The sequence below is a fragment of the Triticum aestivum genome, chromosome 7B (genome assembly GCF_018294505.1).
Source record: "Triticum aestivum cultivar Chinese Spring chromosome 7B, IWGSC CS RefSeq v2.1, whole genome shotgun sequence".
Lineage (NCBI taxonomy): Eukaryota > Viridiplantae > Streptophyta > Magnoliopsida > Poales > Poaceae > Triticum > Triticum aestivum.
In genome coordinates this window covers 501,518,915-501,537,053 of record NC_057813.1, presented here as the reverse complement: position 1 = coordinate 501,537,053, position 18,139 = coordinate 501,518,915, and positions in this window count along the sequence as shown.

The following is an 18,139-nucleotide window of genomic DNA, read 5'->3' as shown; positions in this document are numbered from 1 at the left end:
AATCTTGGGAAAGAATGAAATTGATGATTCGCAATTGCCCTACTCATGGTTTGAATTTATGGATGATCATACAAATTTTTTATGCTGGATTGAATTTTGCTTCTAGAAATCTTTTAGATTCGGCCGTGGGAGGCACGTTTATGGAAATCACTTTAGGAGATGCTACAAAACTTCTTGATAATATTATGGCTAATTATTCTCAATGGCACACCGAAAGATCTACTAGTAAAAAAGTGCATGCTATAGAAGAAATTAATGTTTTGAGTGGGAAGATGGATGAACTTATGAAATTGTTTGCTACTAAGAGTGCTCCTATTGATCCCAATGATATGCCTTTGTCTACTTTGATTGAGAATAATAATGAATCTATGGATGTGAATTTTGTTGGTAGGAATAGTTTCGGTAACAATGCTTATAGAGGAAACTTTAATCCTAGACCGTTCCCTAGTAATTCCTCTAATAATTATGGAAATTCCTACAATAATTCTTATGGTAATTTTAATAATATGCCCTCTGATTTTGAGAATAGTGTGAAAGAATTTATGATCTCTCAAAAGAATTTTAATGCCTTGCTTGAAGAAAAATCGCTCAAAGTTGATGATTTGGCTAGGAACGTTGATAGATTCTTTGAAACTTAGATCTACTTCTCCTAAGCATGATATCAATGAGTCGCTCAAAGCAATGAGAGTGTCCATTGATGAGTGCAAAGAAAGAACCGCTAGATTGCGTGCTAAGAAAGATTGCTTTGTAAAGGCGTGTTCTTCTAGTTTCCATGATAATAATGATGAAGATATTAAACTTATTGATGTGTCCCCTATTGGATCTTTGTTTTGTAGTATGAATTTTAATAATAATGGGACTAGAGATGAGGCAACTTTAGCTAAAAGGCGTCCCAATATTTCGGAGTTTTTAGATCTTGATGCTAAATTTGGTAAAAGTGGGATTGGAGAGGTCAAGACTTTAAATAGTATTGAACCCACTATCTTGGATTTCAAGGAATTTGATTATGACAATTGTTCTTTATAAGGCTGTATTTCCTTGTTGCAATCCGTTGTAAATTCTCCTCATGCTTATAGTCAAAATAAAGATTTTACCAAACATATCGTTGATGCCTTGATGCAATCTTTTGATGAAAAACTTAATTTGGAAGTTTCTATACCTAGAAAACTTAATGATGAGTGGGAACCTACTATAAAGATTACAATTAAAGATCATGAGTGTTTTGCTTTATGTGATTTGGGTGCTAGTGTTTCCATGATTCCGAAAACTTTATGTGATATTCTAGGTTTCCATGATCTTGATGATTGCTCTTTAAATTTGCACCTTGCGGATTCCACCATTAAAAAGCCAATGGGAAGGATCAATGATGTTCTCATTGTTGCAAATAGAAATTTGGTGCCCGTAGATTTTATCGTTCTTGATATAGATTGCAATCTTTCTTGCCCTATTATTCTTGGTAGACCTTTCCTTAGAATGATTGGCGCAATTATTGATTTGAAGGAAGGGAATATTAGATTCCAATTTACATTAAGGAAAGGCATGGGGCACTTTACAAGAAAGAAAATTAAATTACCTTATAAATCTATCATGCGGGCTACTTATGAATTGAGTGCCAAAGATGGCACTACTTAGATCTATCCTCGCTTTTAAGCCTAGCTAGGGGCGTTAAACGATAGCGCTAGTTAGGAGGCAACCCAATTTTATTTGTGTTTTTTGTTTTTGTTTCTGTTTAGTAATAAATTTTGCATCTACCTTCTGTTTAGATGTGTTTTTATGTTTAATTAGTGTTTCTGCCAAGTAGAACCTATAGGATAACCTATGGTGATAGTTAATTTGATTCTGCTGAAAAACAGAAACTTTTCGCGCACGCAATTAATTTTTTTAAATCACAGAAACGTGCTTTTGCGCTGACTCTTTTTGCTATAGATCAATAGATAAAGTTCCCAGGACTTCCTATTTTTGTAGGATTTTTAGAGTTCCAGAAGTATTCTTGGGTTACAGATTGCTACAAACTGTTCTGTTTTTGACAGATTCTATTTTTCGTGTGTTGTTTGCTTATTTTGATGCATCTATGGATAGTATTAAGTTGTATGAACAATAGAGAACTTGAAATACAGTAGGTTTAACACCAATATAAATAAATAATGAGTTCATTACAGTACCTTATGTGGTAGTTTTGCTTTCTTTCACTAGAGGAGCTTATGAGATTTCCTGTTGAGTTTTGTGTTGTGAAGTTCTCAAGTTTTGGGTAAAGATTTGATGGACTATGGAATAAGGAGTGGCAAGAACCGAAGCTTGGGGATTCCCATGGAACCCCAAGATATTCAAGAATAGCCAAAAGCCTAAGCTTGGGGATGCCCCCGGAAGGCATCCCCTCTTTCGTCTTCGTTTATCGGTAACTTTACTTGGAGCTATATTTTTATTCGCCACATGACATGTGTTTTTCTTGGAGCGTCGTGTATGATATTAGTTTTTGCTTTTTAGTTTACCACAATCATCCTTGCTGAACACACCTTTTGGGAGAAGCCCAGTGGATTAGAATTTATTAGAATACTCTATGTACTTCACTTATATCTTTTGAGCTTGATAATTTTTGCTCTAGTGCTTCACTTATATCCTTTAAGAGCACGGCGGTGGTTTAATTTTGAAGAAATTGTTAGTCTCTCATGCTTCACTTATATTATTTTGAGAGTCTCGTAGAACAGCATGGTATTTGCTATTGTTATAAAATTGGTCCTAGAATGGTAGGCATCCAAGTTGGGCATAATAAAAACTATCATAGAAAGTGAATTGGATGCTATGATCAATTTGATGCTTGATAATTGTTTTGAGATATGGAGGTAGTGATATTAAAGTCATGCTACTTGAGTGATTATGAATTTAAAGAATGCTTGTGTTAATTTTGTGATTCTCGTAGCATGCACGTATGGTGAACCACTTTGTGATGAAGTTGGAGCACAATTTTATTTATTGATTGTCTTCCTTATGAGTGGCGGTCGTGGAAGATTGATGGTCTTTTCCTACCAATCTATCCCCCTAGGAGCATGCGCGTAATATTTTGTTTTTGATGGCTTGTAGATTTTTGCAATAAGTATATGAGTTCTTTTGACTAATGTTGAGTCCATGGATTATACGCACTCTCACCCTTCCACCATTGCTAGCCTCTCTTGTGCCGCGCAACTTTCACCGGTACCATACACCCACCATATACCTTCCTCAAAACAGCCACCATACCTACCTATTATGGCATTTCCATAGCCATTCCGAGATATATTGCCATGCAACTTTCCACTATTCCGTTTATATGACACGCTTCATCATTGTCATATTGCTCTTTGCATGATCATGTAGTTCGGATCGTATTTGTGGCAAGGCCACCTTCATAATTTTCATACATGTCGCCCTTGATTCATTGCATATCTCGGTACACTACCGAAGGCATTCATATAGAGTCATATCTTGTTATAAGTATTGAGTTGTAATTCTTGAGTTGTAAGTAAATAAAAGTTTGATGATCTTCATTATTAGAGCATTGTCCCAGTGAGAAAAGGATGATGGAGACTATGATTCCCCCACAAGTCGGGATGAGACTTTAGACTAAAGAAAAAAAAGGCCAAAAAAAGGAAAGGCCCAAAAGAAAAAAAGAAAAAAAAGAAGAGGAAAAAAGAATAAGAAGAAAAAAATGAGAGAAAAAGAGAGAAGGGACAATGGTACTATCCTTTTTATCACACTTGTGCTTCAAAGTAGCACCATGATCTTCATGATAGAGAGTCTCCTATGTTGTCACTTTCATATACTAGTGGGAATTTTTCATTATAGAACTTGGCTTGTATATTCTGATGATGGGCTTCCTCAAAATGCCCTAGGTCTTCGTGAGCAAGCGAGTTGGATGCACACCCACTTAGTTTCTTTTGTTGAGCTTTCATACATTTATAGCTCTAGTGCATCTATTGCATGGCAATCCCTACTCACTCACATTGATATCTATTAATGGGCATCTCCATAGCCCGTTGATATGCCTAGTTGATGTGAGACTATCTTTTCCTTTTTTGTCTTCTCCACAACCACCATTCTATTCCACATATAGTGCTATGTCCATGGCTCACGCTCATGTATTGCGTGAAAGTTGAAAAAGTTTGAGATTACTAAAGTATGAAACAATTGCTTGGCTTGTCATCGGGGTTGTGCATGATTAAATACTTTGTGTGATGAAGATAGAGCAACAGCCAGACTATATGATTTTGTAGGGATAACTTTCTTTAACCATGTTATTTTGAGAAGACATGGTTGCTTTGATTAGTATGCTTGAAGTATTACTATTTCTTATGTCAATATGAACTTTTATTTTGAATCATTTGGATCTGAACATTCATGCCACAATAAAGAAAATTACATTGAGAATTATGCTATGTAGCATTTCACATCAAAAATTCTGTTCTTATCATTTACCTACTCGAGGACGAGCAGGAATTAAGCTTGGGGATGCTTGATACGTCTCCAACTTATCTATAATTTTTGATTGTTCCATGCTATTATATTACCTGTTTTGGATGTTTATGGGCTTTACTTTACAATTTATATCATTTTTGGGACTAACCTACTAACCGGAGGCCCAGCCCGTATTGCTATTTTTTTGCCTATTTCTGTATTTCAAAGAAAAGGAATATCAGACAGAGTCCAAATGCAATGAAATCTTTAGGAGCGTGATTTTTGGAACGAACCTGATCCAGAGGACTTCGAGTCCAAGTCAAGAAGCGTCCGAGGCGGCCACGAGGGTGGAGGGCGCGCCCACCCCTACAATGCGTGCCCCCTATCTCGTGGGCCCCTCGGGTGGCCCCCGACCTACTTCTTTCTCCTATATATACCCACGTACCGCGAGAACATCACAACAAGCCACCAAAACCTAGTTCCACCGTCGTAACCTTCTGTATCTGCGAGATCCCATCTTGGAGCCTTTGCTGGCAGTCCGCCGGAGGGGGAATCGACCACGGAGGGCTTCTACATCAACACCATAGCCCCTCCGATGAGTTGTGAGTAGTTTACTACAAACCTTCGGGTCCATAGTTATTAGCTAGATGGCTTCTTCTCTCTTTTTGGATCTCAATACCATGTTCTCCTCAATCTTCTTGGAGATCTATTCGATGTAACTTTTTTTGCGGTGTGTTTGTCGAGATCCAATGAATTGTGGGTTTATGATTAAGTTTATCTATGAGAAATATTTGAATCTTCTCTGAATTCTCTTATGCATGATTGAGTTATCTTTGCAAGTCTCTTCGAATTATCAGTTTGGTTTGGCCTACTAGATTCATCTTTCTTGCAATGGGAGAAGTGCTTAGCTTTGGGTTCAATCTTGCAGTGTCCTTTCCGAGTGACAGCAGGGGCAACAAGGCACATATTGTATTGTTTCCATCGAGGATAAAAAGATGGGGTTTATATCATATTGCATGAGTTTATCCCTCTACATCATGTCATCTTTCTTAATGTGTTACTCTGTTCTTATGAACTTAATACTCTAGATGCATGCTGGATAGCGGTCGATGTGTGGAGTAAGAGTAGTAGATGCAGGCAGGAGTCGGTCTACTTGTCGCAGACGTGCTGCCTATATACATGATCATGCCTAGATAATCTCATAATTATTCGCTTTTCTATCAATTGCTCGATAGTAATTTGTTCACCCACCGTAATACTTATGCTATCTTGAGAGAAGCCACTAGTGAAACCTATGCCCCCGGGGCTATCTTTTATCATATAAGCTTTCAATCTACTTTTATTTGCATCTTTACTTTTCCAATCTATATTATAAATACCAAAAATATATTTATCTTATCATACTATCTCTACCAGATCTCACTTTCGCAAGTGGCCGTGAAGGGATTGACAACCCCTTTATTGCGTTGGTTGCGAGTTCTTTGTCTGTTTGTGTAGGTGCGTGGGACTTCTGAGGAGCCTGCTACTGGATTGATACCTTGGTTCTGAAAAACTGAGGGAAATACTTACGCTACTATTGCTGCATAACCCTTTTCTCTTCAAGGAAAACCAACGCAAGCTCAAGACGTAGCAGCATCCCGGTTACCAGCCATTTTCTCTTGAATGAGGAGCAGAGTCCACTCCTCTTGAGAATAACCCGCCTAACATGGAAGATACAAACAACCCTAGTTGATACATGAGTTGTTCAAGCATACAAAACAAAATTTCATTTGAAGGTTTAAAGTTTGGCACATACAAATTTACTTGGAACGGTAGGTAGATACCGCATATAGGAAGGTTTGGTGGGCTCATATGGAATAATTTTGGGGTTTATGGATGTGGATGCACAAGCAGTATTCCCGCTTAGTACAAGTGAAGGCTAGAAAAAGACTGGGAAGCGACCAACTAGAGAGCGACAACAGTCATGAACATGCATTAAAATTAATAGACATTGAGTGCAAGCATGAGTAGGATATAATCCACCATGAGCATAAATATCGTGGAGGCTATGTTGATTTTGTTTCAACTACATGTGTGAACATGTGCCAAGTCAAGTCACTCGAATCGTTCAAAGGAGGATACCACCCTATCATACCACATCACAACCATTTTAATAGCATGTGACGCAAGGTAAACCATTATAAACTCCTAGCTAATTAAGCATGGCATGAGCAACTATAATCACTAACTGTCATTCCAAACATGTTTATTCATAATAGGCTGAATCAGGAACGATGAACTAATCATATTTACAAAATCAAGATAGGTCGAGTTCATACCAGCTTCTCTCATCTCAATCAGTCCATCATAAAACGTCATTATTGCCTTTCACTTGCACGACCGAATGGTGTGGATAATAATAATAGTGCACGTGCATTGGACTAAGCTGGAATCTGCAAGCATTAAATTCAAGGGAGAAGACAAGGTAATATGGGCTCTTGGTTAAATCAACAATAATGCATATGAGAGCCACTCAACATTTTCATCATGGTCTTCTCCTTTCGACCCCCAAAGAAAAGAAAAGAAATAAAACTATTTACACGGGAAAGCTCCCAACAAGCAAAAGAAGAACGAGAAATCTTTTTGGTTTTTCTTTTAATTACTACTATTACAGGCATGGAAAGTAAACTAGCTAAAAGCTATAACTAATTTTTTGGTTTTTCTTAAGGTTATTCAATCACACAAGAAGAAAGCATGAAAAGGAAATAAACAAGCATGGATAGTACAATGAAAAAGTATGAGCACCGACAACTAGCATGAGTGTGTGAACATGAATGTAATGTCGGTGAGAAATACCTACTCCCCCAAGCTTAGGCTTTTGGCCTAAGTTGGTCTATGGCCACTGCTGGCCCGACGGATATCCAAAGTCGTAGTCGGGGTTGTACTGAGGAGAGTCATATGGGTGATACTGGTTGGTGATCTCCTCCGGATCCCACTGATAAACGAACTATCGACAAGGGTCAAGTGGTGGTTCCGACTCAGGCTCTGGAGCTGGTGTTAGGCTCCGGTATGCGTAAACGGCCTCCGACAAGATGAGGTACGTGCCTGACAATATGTTAAACAAAGAGGGTGCATGCAAGATAATAGTCTCACTGTGAGTTTTATTAAATCTCAAATTATACTTAAGCATCATCTCATTATTTTCAACAGTAAATTCATGTGCTACCATACTCTTATAATCTAGAAAAATAGGGGGCGGCAACTTTTCCTCTTTCTCATAATGCCTAATAGGTATCCTAAAGTGTTTAGCAAGGCGTGAAGCAAAGATGCCTCCAAAGATGGGGCCCTTTGTACGGTTCAGACTTAATCGTTTAGCAATAATAGCACCTGAACTAAATGTGTTATCGCGAAACAAAGCATGGCACAAAATAACAATATCAGGAGCACTAAGGTTTCCACAGTTCCCGCGACCAATTAAGCATCTACTAGCAAATATTGCAAAGTAACGTAGAACAGGAAAGTGTATGCTGGTAATTCTTGCATCGGAAACCTTCCTCATTTCCCCTACAACAAACGTATCAATAAATCCATCCACATCAGTACGATGTGGTTCCTCTATTCTACCCTCAAAGGGTATCTTGTAAACCCCACAAAAATCATATAGTGACATCTCCTTAACCTCATCATATAAATGAAACTCCACTGAAGGTGGTGATTTCCTAGCATGAAAGTAAAATTTTTGCACGAAAATATTAGTGAGTAGGATATACTGATCGAGCTGGTCGTGGAGGAAGTCGGTGAGGCCTACATTCTCAGCCAAATAATAAAAATCATCATGAATCCCGGCTGCTCTCAAGAACTCATCACAAGGCCATTCACACGACTGAACCTCCGCGGTGCGAGGGAGATTATATTTGGGCTTTTTATCCTCTTCACTTTGCTTATCCTTCGAACTTCGGCTCGAAGAGCCCCTCAAAAATATCTTCATTATTTTTTGAAAATTTCTGAAATTTTTAATAACTCAAAATAAAAGTGAACCAAACTCAACAAAATTGATAGCAACTACTCTCACAAGTGCCTAGAGACCATATCATGCATTAGAACTACTTGGGACCACATAAATTTGAGATGCAAGCTCAAGAACAGGGTCTCCTAAGTAGCAAAAAATTGCAATGAATAAAGCACTAGAACAAAAAACTAATTGGACCATTGGAGGAGTGACATACCAAAGAACAATCCCCCAAAGCAATTTTGTGAGTAGTGCTTTGAGCAAGGAGATCGAAAATGGCAGCAAGATGAGCTAGAACTCGTGCTTGAGCTGGTTGGTGATTTTTTGGGAGGAAGAAGGAGTGTGTGGGTGCAGGAATAAGTGGAGGAGGGCCACCAGGGGCCCACAAGGCAGGGGGCGTGCCCCAGGGGGGTGGGCGCTCCCTGGACCCTCATGGCCAGGTGGTTGCCCCTTTGGTGTGTTCTCAGTGCCAGATATTCTCATATATTCTAGAAAAAATCATATTTCATTTTCAGGGCATTTGGAGAACTTTTATTTTGGGAGTATTTTTTATTGCACAGATAATTCAGAAAACAGACAAAAAAAATACTATTTTTGCTTTATTTAATCTAAATAACGGAAAGTAAAAGGGGGGTACAGAAGGTTGTGCTTTCTAACTTCATCCATCTCATGTTCATCAAAAGGAATCCACTAACAAGGTTGATCAAGTCTTGTTAACAAACTCATTCCGAATCGCATGAAACCGGAGATTTTTTGAATAGTAGTAGGTTACCTCAACGGGGATATCTACATCCCCAATAATAAGAATATCATATTTCTTCTTGACAGTAGGAAGAGGAAATTCAAAACCTCCAATAATAATCGATGGAATTTTTTCAATAGAATTGATACTGTCAACTTGAGGTTGTTTCCTCGGAAAATGTACCATATGCTCATTACCATTAACATGAAAAGTGACGTTGCCTTTGTTGCAATCAATAACAGACCCTGCAGTATTCAAAAAGGGTCTACCAAGGATAATTGACATACTATCGTCCTCAGGAATATCAAGAATAACAAAGTCCATTAAGATAGTAACGTTTGCAACCACAACAGGCACATCCTCACAAATACCGATAGGTATAGCGGTTGATTTATCGACCATTTGCAAAGATATTTCAGTAGGTGTCAACTTATTCAATTCAAGTCTACGATATAAAGAGAGAGGCATAACACTAACACCGGCTCCAAGATCACATAAAGCAGTTTTAACATAGTTTCTTTTAATGGAGCATGGTATAGTTGGTACTCCTGGATCTCCTAATTTCTTAGGTATTCCACCCTTTAAAGTGTAATTCGCAAGCATGGTGGAAATTTCAGCTTCCGGTATCTTTATTTTATTTGTAACAATATCTTTCATGTACTTAGCATAAGGATTTATTTTAAGCATATCAGTCAAGCGCATGGGCAAAAAGATAGGCCTAATCATTTCAGCAAAGCGCTCAAAATCCTCATCATCCTTTTTCTTGGATGGTTTAGGAGGAAAAGGCATGGGTTTCTGAACCCATGGTTCTCTTTCTTTACCGTGCTTCCTAGCAATGAAGTCTCTTTTATCATAACGTTGATTCTTTTATTGAGGGTTATCAAGATCAACAACAGGTTCAATCTCTACCTCTTTGTTATTGCTAGGTTGAGCATCAACATGAAAATTATCATTAATATTATCACTAGGTTCATGTTCATCACCAGATTGTGTTTCAGCATCAGAAATAGAAATATCATTGGTATTCTCAGGTGTGTCAACAACAGGTTCACTAGAAGCATGCAAAGTCCTATCATTTTTCTTTTTCTTCTTTTTAGAAGGACCAGGGGCATCAACATTATTTCTCTGAGAATCTTGCTCAATTCTCTTAGGCTCGCCCTCAGGATACATAGGTTCCTGAGTCATTTTACCCCCTCTAGTCATAAGTCTAACAACGTTATCATTTCTCTTATCATTTAATTCACTGAGCAAATCATTTTGAGATTTAAGCACTTGTTCTACTTGTGTGGTAACCATGGAAGCATGTTTACTAATAAGTTTAAGTTCACCTTTGACTCTAGACATATAATCACTCAAGTGTTCAATGATATAAGCATTTATTTTCAATTGCCTACCAACATAAGCATTAAAGTTTTCTTGTTTAGCCATAAAGTCATCATACTAATCCAAGCATTGACAAGCAAACTTAGTAGACGAGATTTCAGCTTTATCATATCTATAGAGAGAATTTACCTTTACTACCTTTGTCGGGTTATCAAGACCATGTATTTCTTCAATAGGTGGTATATTAAGGCCATGTATTTCTTCAACAAGAGGTAAATTCTTAACATCTTCAGCTTTAATACCCTTTTCTTTCATAGATTTCTTTGCCTCTTGCATATCTTCATGACTGAGAAATAGAACTCCCCTTTTCTCCGGAGTTGGTTCAGGAAGTGTCCAATTGTTTTCATTGGTCAACATATTATTCAATATCAATTCAGCTTGATCAACTGTTCTTTCCCTGAAAACACAACCAGCACAACTATCCAGGTGGTCTCTTGAAGCATCGGTTAGATATCAAGTATTTCATTTTTCTTGAGAGGATGATCAGGCAAAGCATTAAGTAATCGGAGAAGCCTCCCCCAAGCTTGTGGGAGACTCTCTTCTTCAATTTGCACAAAATTATATATTTCCCTTAAGGCAGCTTGTTTTTTATGAGCGGGGAAATATTTAGCAGAGAAGTAATAAATCATATCCCGGGGACTACACACACAACCAGGATCAAGAGAATTAAACCATATTTTAGCATCACCCTTTAATGAGAATGGAAATAACTTAAGGATATAGTAGTAGCCAGTTTTCTCATCATTAGTGAATAGGGTGGCTATATCATTTAATTTAGTAAGATGTGCCACAACAGTTTCAGATTCATAGCCATAAAAAGGATCAGATTCAACCAAAGTAATTATCTCGGGATCGACAGAGAAATCATAATCCTTATCTGTAAGACAGATAGGTGAAGTAGCAAAAGCAGGGTTGTATTTCACTCTAGCATTCAGAGACTTTTCTTTAAGCTTAGCTAATAATTTCTTAAGATCAGATCTATCATTGCAAGCAAGAAAATCTCTAGCAGTTTCTTCATCCATAACATAACCCTTAGGCACAACAGGCAATTCATATCTAGGGGGAGAATCTTCATCATCACTTTCATTAGTATTATCAGTTTCAATAATTTCATTCTCTCTAGCCCTAGCAAGTTGTTCATCAAGAAATTCACCTATGACACAGTAGTATCAAGCATAGAAGTAGTCTCATCATAATTATCATGCATAGCAGAAGTGGCATCATCAATAACATGCGACATATAAGAATTAATAGCAGAAGCGGGTTTAGGTGTCTCAAGCTTAATCAAACAGAAGGAGAATCAAGTGCAGAGCTAGATGGCATTTCCTTACCTCCCCTCGTAGTTGAGGGAAAAAATTTAGTTCTTTCGTCTTTCAAGTTCCTCATACTGATCAGCAGATATAAATCCCAAGTGACTCAAAGAATAGAGCTATGCTCCCCGGCAACGGCACCAGAAAATAGTCTTGATAACCCACAAGTATAGGGGATTGCAATAGTTTTTGAGGGTAGAGTATTCAATGCAAAGAATATTCTCAAGTATTAGTAGTTGAGTTGTCAATTCAACCACACCCAAAAGACTTAATATCTGCAGCAAAGTATTTAGTAGAAAAGTAATATGGAAGTAACAGTAAAGTGGCAAAAGTAATAGTAGCAGTTTTGTAGTGATTGTAACAGTGGCAACGGTAAAGTAACTAAGCAAAGATCAATATGTGAAAAGCTCGTAGGCATTGGATCAGTGATGGATAATTATGTCGGATGTGATTCCTCATGCAATAGTTATAACATAGGGTGACACAGAACTAGCTCCAGTTCATCAATGTAATGTAGGCATGTATTCCGAATATAGTCATACGTGCTTATGGAAAAGAATATATCTTTTGTCCTACCCTCCCGTGGCAGCGGGTTCCTATTGGAAACTAAGGGATATTAAGGCCTCCTTTTAATAGAGCACCGGACCAAAGCATTAACACTTAGTGAATACATGAACTCCTCAAACTACGGTCATCACCGGGAGTGGTCCTGATTATTTTCACTTCGGGGTTACTGGATCATAACACATAGTAGGTGACTATTGACTTGCAAGATAGGATCAAGAACTCACATATATTCATGAAAACATAATAGGTTCATATCTGAAATAATGGCACTCGGGCCCTAGTGACAAGCATTAAGCATAGCAAAGTCATAGCAACATCAATCTTAGAACACAGTGGATACTAGGGATCAAACCCTAACAAAACTAACTCGATTACATGGTAAATCTCATCCAACCCATCACCGTCTAGCAAGCCTATGATGGAATTACTAACGCATGGCGGTGAGCATCATGAAATTGGTGATGGAGGATGGTTGATGATGACGACGGCGACGGATTCCCCTCTCCGGAGCCCCGAACGGACTCCAGATCAGCCCTCCCAAGAGAGATTAGGGCTTGGCGGCGGCTCCGTATCGTAAAATGCGATGAATCCTTCTCTCTGATTTTTTTCTCCCCGAACGTGAATATATAGAGCTGGAGTTGAGGTCGGTGGAGCATCAGGGGGCCCACGAGGCAGGGGGCACGCCCCCACCCCCGTGGACAGGGTGTTGGCCCCCTGGCCTTGATTCTTTTGCCAGTATTTTTTATTAATTCCAAAAATATTCTCCTTGGAGTTTCAGATCATTCCGAGAACTTTTATTTCTGCACAAAAATAACACAATGGCAATTCTGCTGAAAATAGCATCAGTCCGGGTTAGTTCCATTCAAATCATGCAAGTTAGAGTCCAAAATAAGGGCAAAAGTGTTTGGAAAAGTAGATACAATGGAGACGTATCAAAGCTCTATCTAGGAGATGCAAAACAACAAGACATGAGAGTGTGTCCATGTACCCTTGTTGACCGAAAGCGGAAGCGTTTAGTAACGCAGTTGATGTAGTCAAATGTCTTCACGATCCAACCGATCCAAGTACCGTACGTACGGCACCTCCGTGTTCAGCACACGTTCAGCATGGTGAAGTCCCTCGAGCTCTTGATCCAGTTGAGGACAAGGGAGAGTTTCATCAGCACGAGGGCGTGGAAACAGTGTTGATGATGTTACCAACGCAGGGCTTCGCCTAAACACTACGACGATATGACCGAGGTGTTAAACTGTCAAGGGGGGCACCGCACACGGCTAAGAGAACAATTGTTTTGATTTGGGGTGCCCCTGCCCCTGTATATAAAGGAGGGAGGAGGAGGAGGCCGACCAAGGAGGGGCGCGCCTATATGAGGAGTCCAACTAGGATTCCCAATCCTAGTTGGAGTCCCCTTCCTTTTCCAAGAGGGGGAGAGAGGGAAAGAGGTGGAGAGGGAGAAGGAAAGAGGGGGGGGGGGCGCTGCCCCCTCCTAGTCCAATTTGGGCCAGCCATGGGGGGGGCACCCTACGTCCCTCCTCTCCTTTTCCACTAAAGCCCATTAAGGCCCATTAATCACTCGGGGGTTCCAGTAACCTCCCGGTACTCCAAAAAATGCCCGAACCTATTCGAACCTTTTCGGTGTTCGAACATAGCCTTCCAATATATCAATCTTTATGTGTCGACCATTTCAACAATCCTCGTCATGTCCGTGATCTCATCCGGGACTCCGAACAAACTTCGTTCATCAAAAACACATAACTCATAATACAAATCATCATCGAACGTTAAGCGTGCGGACCCTACGGGTTCGAGAACTATGCAGACATAATCGAGACACATCTCTGACCAATAACCAATAGCAGAACCTGGATGCTCATATTGGCTCCTACATATTCTATTAAGATCTTTATCGATCAAACAGCACAACAACATACGTTGTTCCCTTTGTCATCGGTATGTTACTTGCCCGAGATTCGATCGTCGGTATTATCATACCTAGTTCAATCTCGTTACCGGCAAGTCTCTTTACTCATTCCATAATGCTTCATCATGCAACTAACTCATTAGTCACATTGCTTTCAAGGCTTATAGTGATGAGCATTACCGAGATGGCCCAGAGATACCTCTCTGATACACGGAGTGACAAATCCTAATCTTGATCTATGCCAACCCAATAAACACCTTCAGAGACACCTGTAGAGAATCTTTATAATCACCCAGTTACGTTGTGATGTTTGAGAACACATAAGGTGTTCCTCCGGTATTCGGGAGTTGCATAATCTCATAGTCTTAGGAACATGTATAAGTCATGAAGAAAGCAGTAGCAATGAAACTGTAATCCCAAAAGTATAGGGGGTGTGCGATGATGATCATATTAATCTTGGAACCACTTCCAACATACATCGTCACTTCACCCTCAACTAGTCTCTATTTATTCTGCAACTCCTGCTTCGAGTTACTAATCTTAGCAACTGAACAAGTATCAAATAGCCAGGGGTTACTACGAGCACTAGTAAGGTACACATCAATAACATGTATATCAAATATACCTTTGTTCACTTTTCCATCCTTCTTATCCACCAGCTATTTGGGATAACTCCGCATCCACTGACCATTTCCTTTGCAGTATAAGCACTTAGGTTCAGGTTAGGTCCAACTCTGGGCTTGTTCACGGGAGTGACAACTTGCTTGCCATTCTTCTTGAAGTTCCCTTTCTTTCCCTTTGCCCTTTTCTTGAAACTAGTTATCTTGTTTAATCATCAACACTTGATGCTTTTTCTTGATTTCTACCTTCATTGATTTCAACATCATGAAGAGCTCGGGAATCGCTTTTGTCATCCCTCATGAAGTTCTTGTAATTGGTGATGGTGACTATAGAACTCTGTCAATCACTATCTTATCTAGAAGATTAACTTCCACTTGATTCAAGCGATTGTAGTACCCAGACATTCTGAGCACACGCTCACTAGCTGAGCTATTCTCCTCCATCCTTTTAGGTGAAGTACTTGTCAGAGGTCTCATACCTCTCGACATGGGCATGAGTCTGAAATACCAATTTCAGCTCTTGGAACTTCTATATGCTTCGGGGCGTTTCAAAACATTTTTGAAGTCTCGGTTCTAAGCCGTAAAGCATGGTGCACTAAACTATCAAGTAGTCATCATATTGAGCTAGCCAAACGTTCATAACGTCTGCATCTACTCCTGCAATAGGTCTGTCACCTAGTGGTGCATCAAGGACATAAATCTTTTGTGCAACAATGAGGATAAACCTCAGATCACGGACCCAGTCCGCATCATTGCTACTATCATCTTTCAACTTAGTTTCCTCTAGGAACATATAAAAACATAGGGAAGCTACAATGCGAGCTATTGATCTACAAAATAATTTGCAAAATACTATCAGGACTAAGTTCATGATAAATTAAAGTTCATTTAATCATATTACTTAAGAACTCCCACTTAGATAGACATCCCTCTAGTCATCTAAATGATCACGTGATCCATATCAACTAAACCATGTCCGATCATCACATGAGATGGACTAGTTTTCAATGGTGAACATCTCAATGTTGATCATATCTACTATATGATTCACGCTCGACCTTTCGGTCTCCAGTGTTCTGAGGCCATATCTGCAAATGCTAGGCTCGTCAAGTTTAACCCGAGTATTCTGCGCGTGCAAAATGGGCTTGCACCCATTGTATGTGAACGTAGAGCTTATCACACCCGATCATCACGTGGTGTCTCGGCACGACGGACTATAGCAACAGTGGATACTCAGGGAGAACACTTATACCTTCAAATTTAGTAAGGGATCATCTTATAATGCTATCGCCATACTAAGCAAAATAAGATGCATAAAAGATAAACATCACATCAAAATATGTGACATGATATGGCCATCATCATCTTGTGCTCATGATCTCCATCACCGAAGCATCGTCATGATCTCCATCGTCACCGGCTTGACACCTTGATCTCCATCGTAGCATCATTATCTTCTCGCCAACTATTGCTACTACGACTATCACTACCGCTTAGTGATAAATTAAAGTAATTACATGGCAATTGCATTTCATACAATAAAGCGAAAACCATATGGCTCCTGCCAGTTGCCGATAACTCTGTTAAAAAGCATGATGATCTCATACAACAATTTATATCTCATCATGTCTTGACCATATCACATCACGACAAACCCTGCAAAAACAAGTTAGACGTCCTCTACTTTGTTGTTGCAAGTTTTACGTGGCTGCTACGGGCTTCTAGCAAGAACCGTTCTTACCTACGCATCAAAAACCACAATGATTTTTCGTCAAGTGTGCTGTTTTAACCTTCAACAAGGACCGGCCGTAGTCAAACTCGATTCAACTAAAGTAGGAGAAACAGACACCCGCCAACCACCTATGTGCAAAAACACGTCGGTAGAACTGGTCTCATGAACGCCGTCATGTAATGTCAGTCCGGGCCAATTCATCCAACAATACCACCGAATCAAAGTAAGACGTTGGTGGTAAGCACTATGACTATTATCGCCCACAACTCTTTGTGTTCTACTCATGCATAAAATATCTATGCATAAACCTGGCCCAGATGCCACTGTTAGGGAACATAGTAATTCAAAATTTTCCTCCGATCACGCAAGATCTATCTAGGAGATGCATAGCAACAAGACATGAGAGTGTGTCCACGTACCCTCGTAGACTGAAAGCAGAAGCATTCAGTAACGCAGTTGATGTAGTCGAACGTCTTCACGATCCAACTTATCCAAGTACCGAACGTACGACACCTCCGTGTTCAGCACACGTTTAGCATGATGACGTCCCTCGAGCTCTTGATCCAGTTGAGGACGAGGGAGAGTTTCGTCAGCTCGACGGCATGGCGACGGTGTTGATGATGTTATCGGCGTAGGGCTTTGCCTAAGCACTACGATGATATGATCGAGGTGTTAAACTATGGAGGGGGCACCGCACACGGCTAAGAGAACAACTATTGTGATTTGGGGTGCCCCCTGGCCCCGTATATAAAGGAGAGAGGACGGCCAAGGAGGGGTGCAAATATAGGGGGAGTACAACTAGGATTCCCAATCCTAGTTGGAGTCCCCTTCCTTTTCCAAGAGGGGAAGAGAGGGAAAGAGGTGGAGAGGGAGAAGGAAAGAGGAAGGGGGGGGGGCGCTGCCCCTCCTAGTCCAATTCGGATCAGCCATGGGCTGGGGGGGTCGGCCACCCTGCGGCCCTCCTCTCCTTTTCCACTAAAGCCCATTAAGGCCCATTAATCCCTCGGGGGGTTCCGGTAATCTCCCGGTACTCCGAAAAATGGCCGAACCTATCCGAAACCTTTCTGGTGTCTGAACATAGCCTTCCAATATATCAAAATTTATGTCTCAACCATTTCAAGACTCCTCGTCACGTCCGTGATCTCATCCAGGACTTTGAGCAAACTTCGGTGATCAAAAACACATAACTCATAATACAAATCGTCATCGAATGTTAAGCGTGCGGACCCTATGGGTTCAAGAACTATGTAGACATGATCGAGACACATCTCTTTCCAATAACCAATAGCGGAACCTAGATGCTCATATTGGCTCCTACATATTCTACGAAGACCTTTATCGGTCAAACCGCACAACAACATACGGTGTTCCCTTTGTCATCGGTATGTTACTTGCCCGAGATTCGATCGTCGGTATCATCATACCTAGTTAAATCTCGTTACCGACAAGTC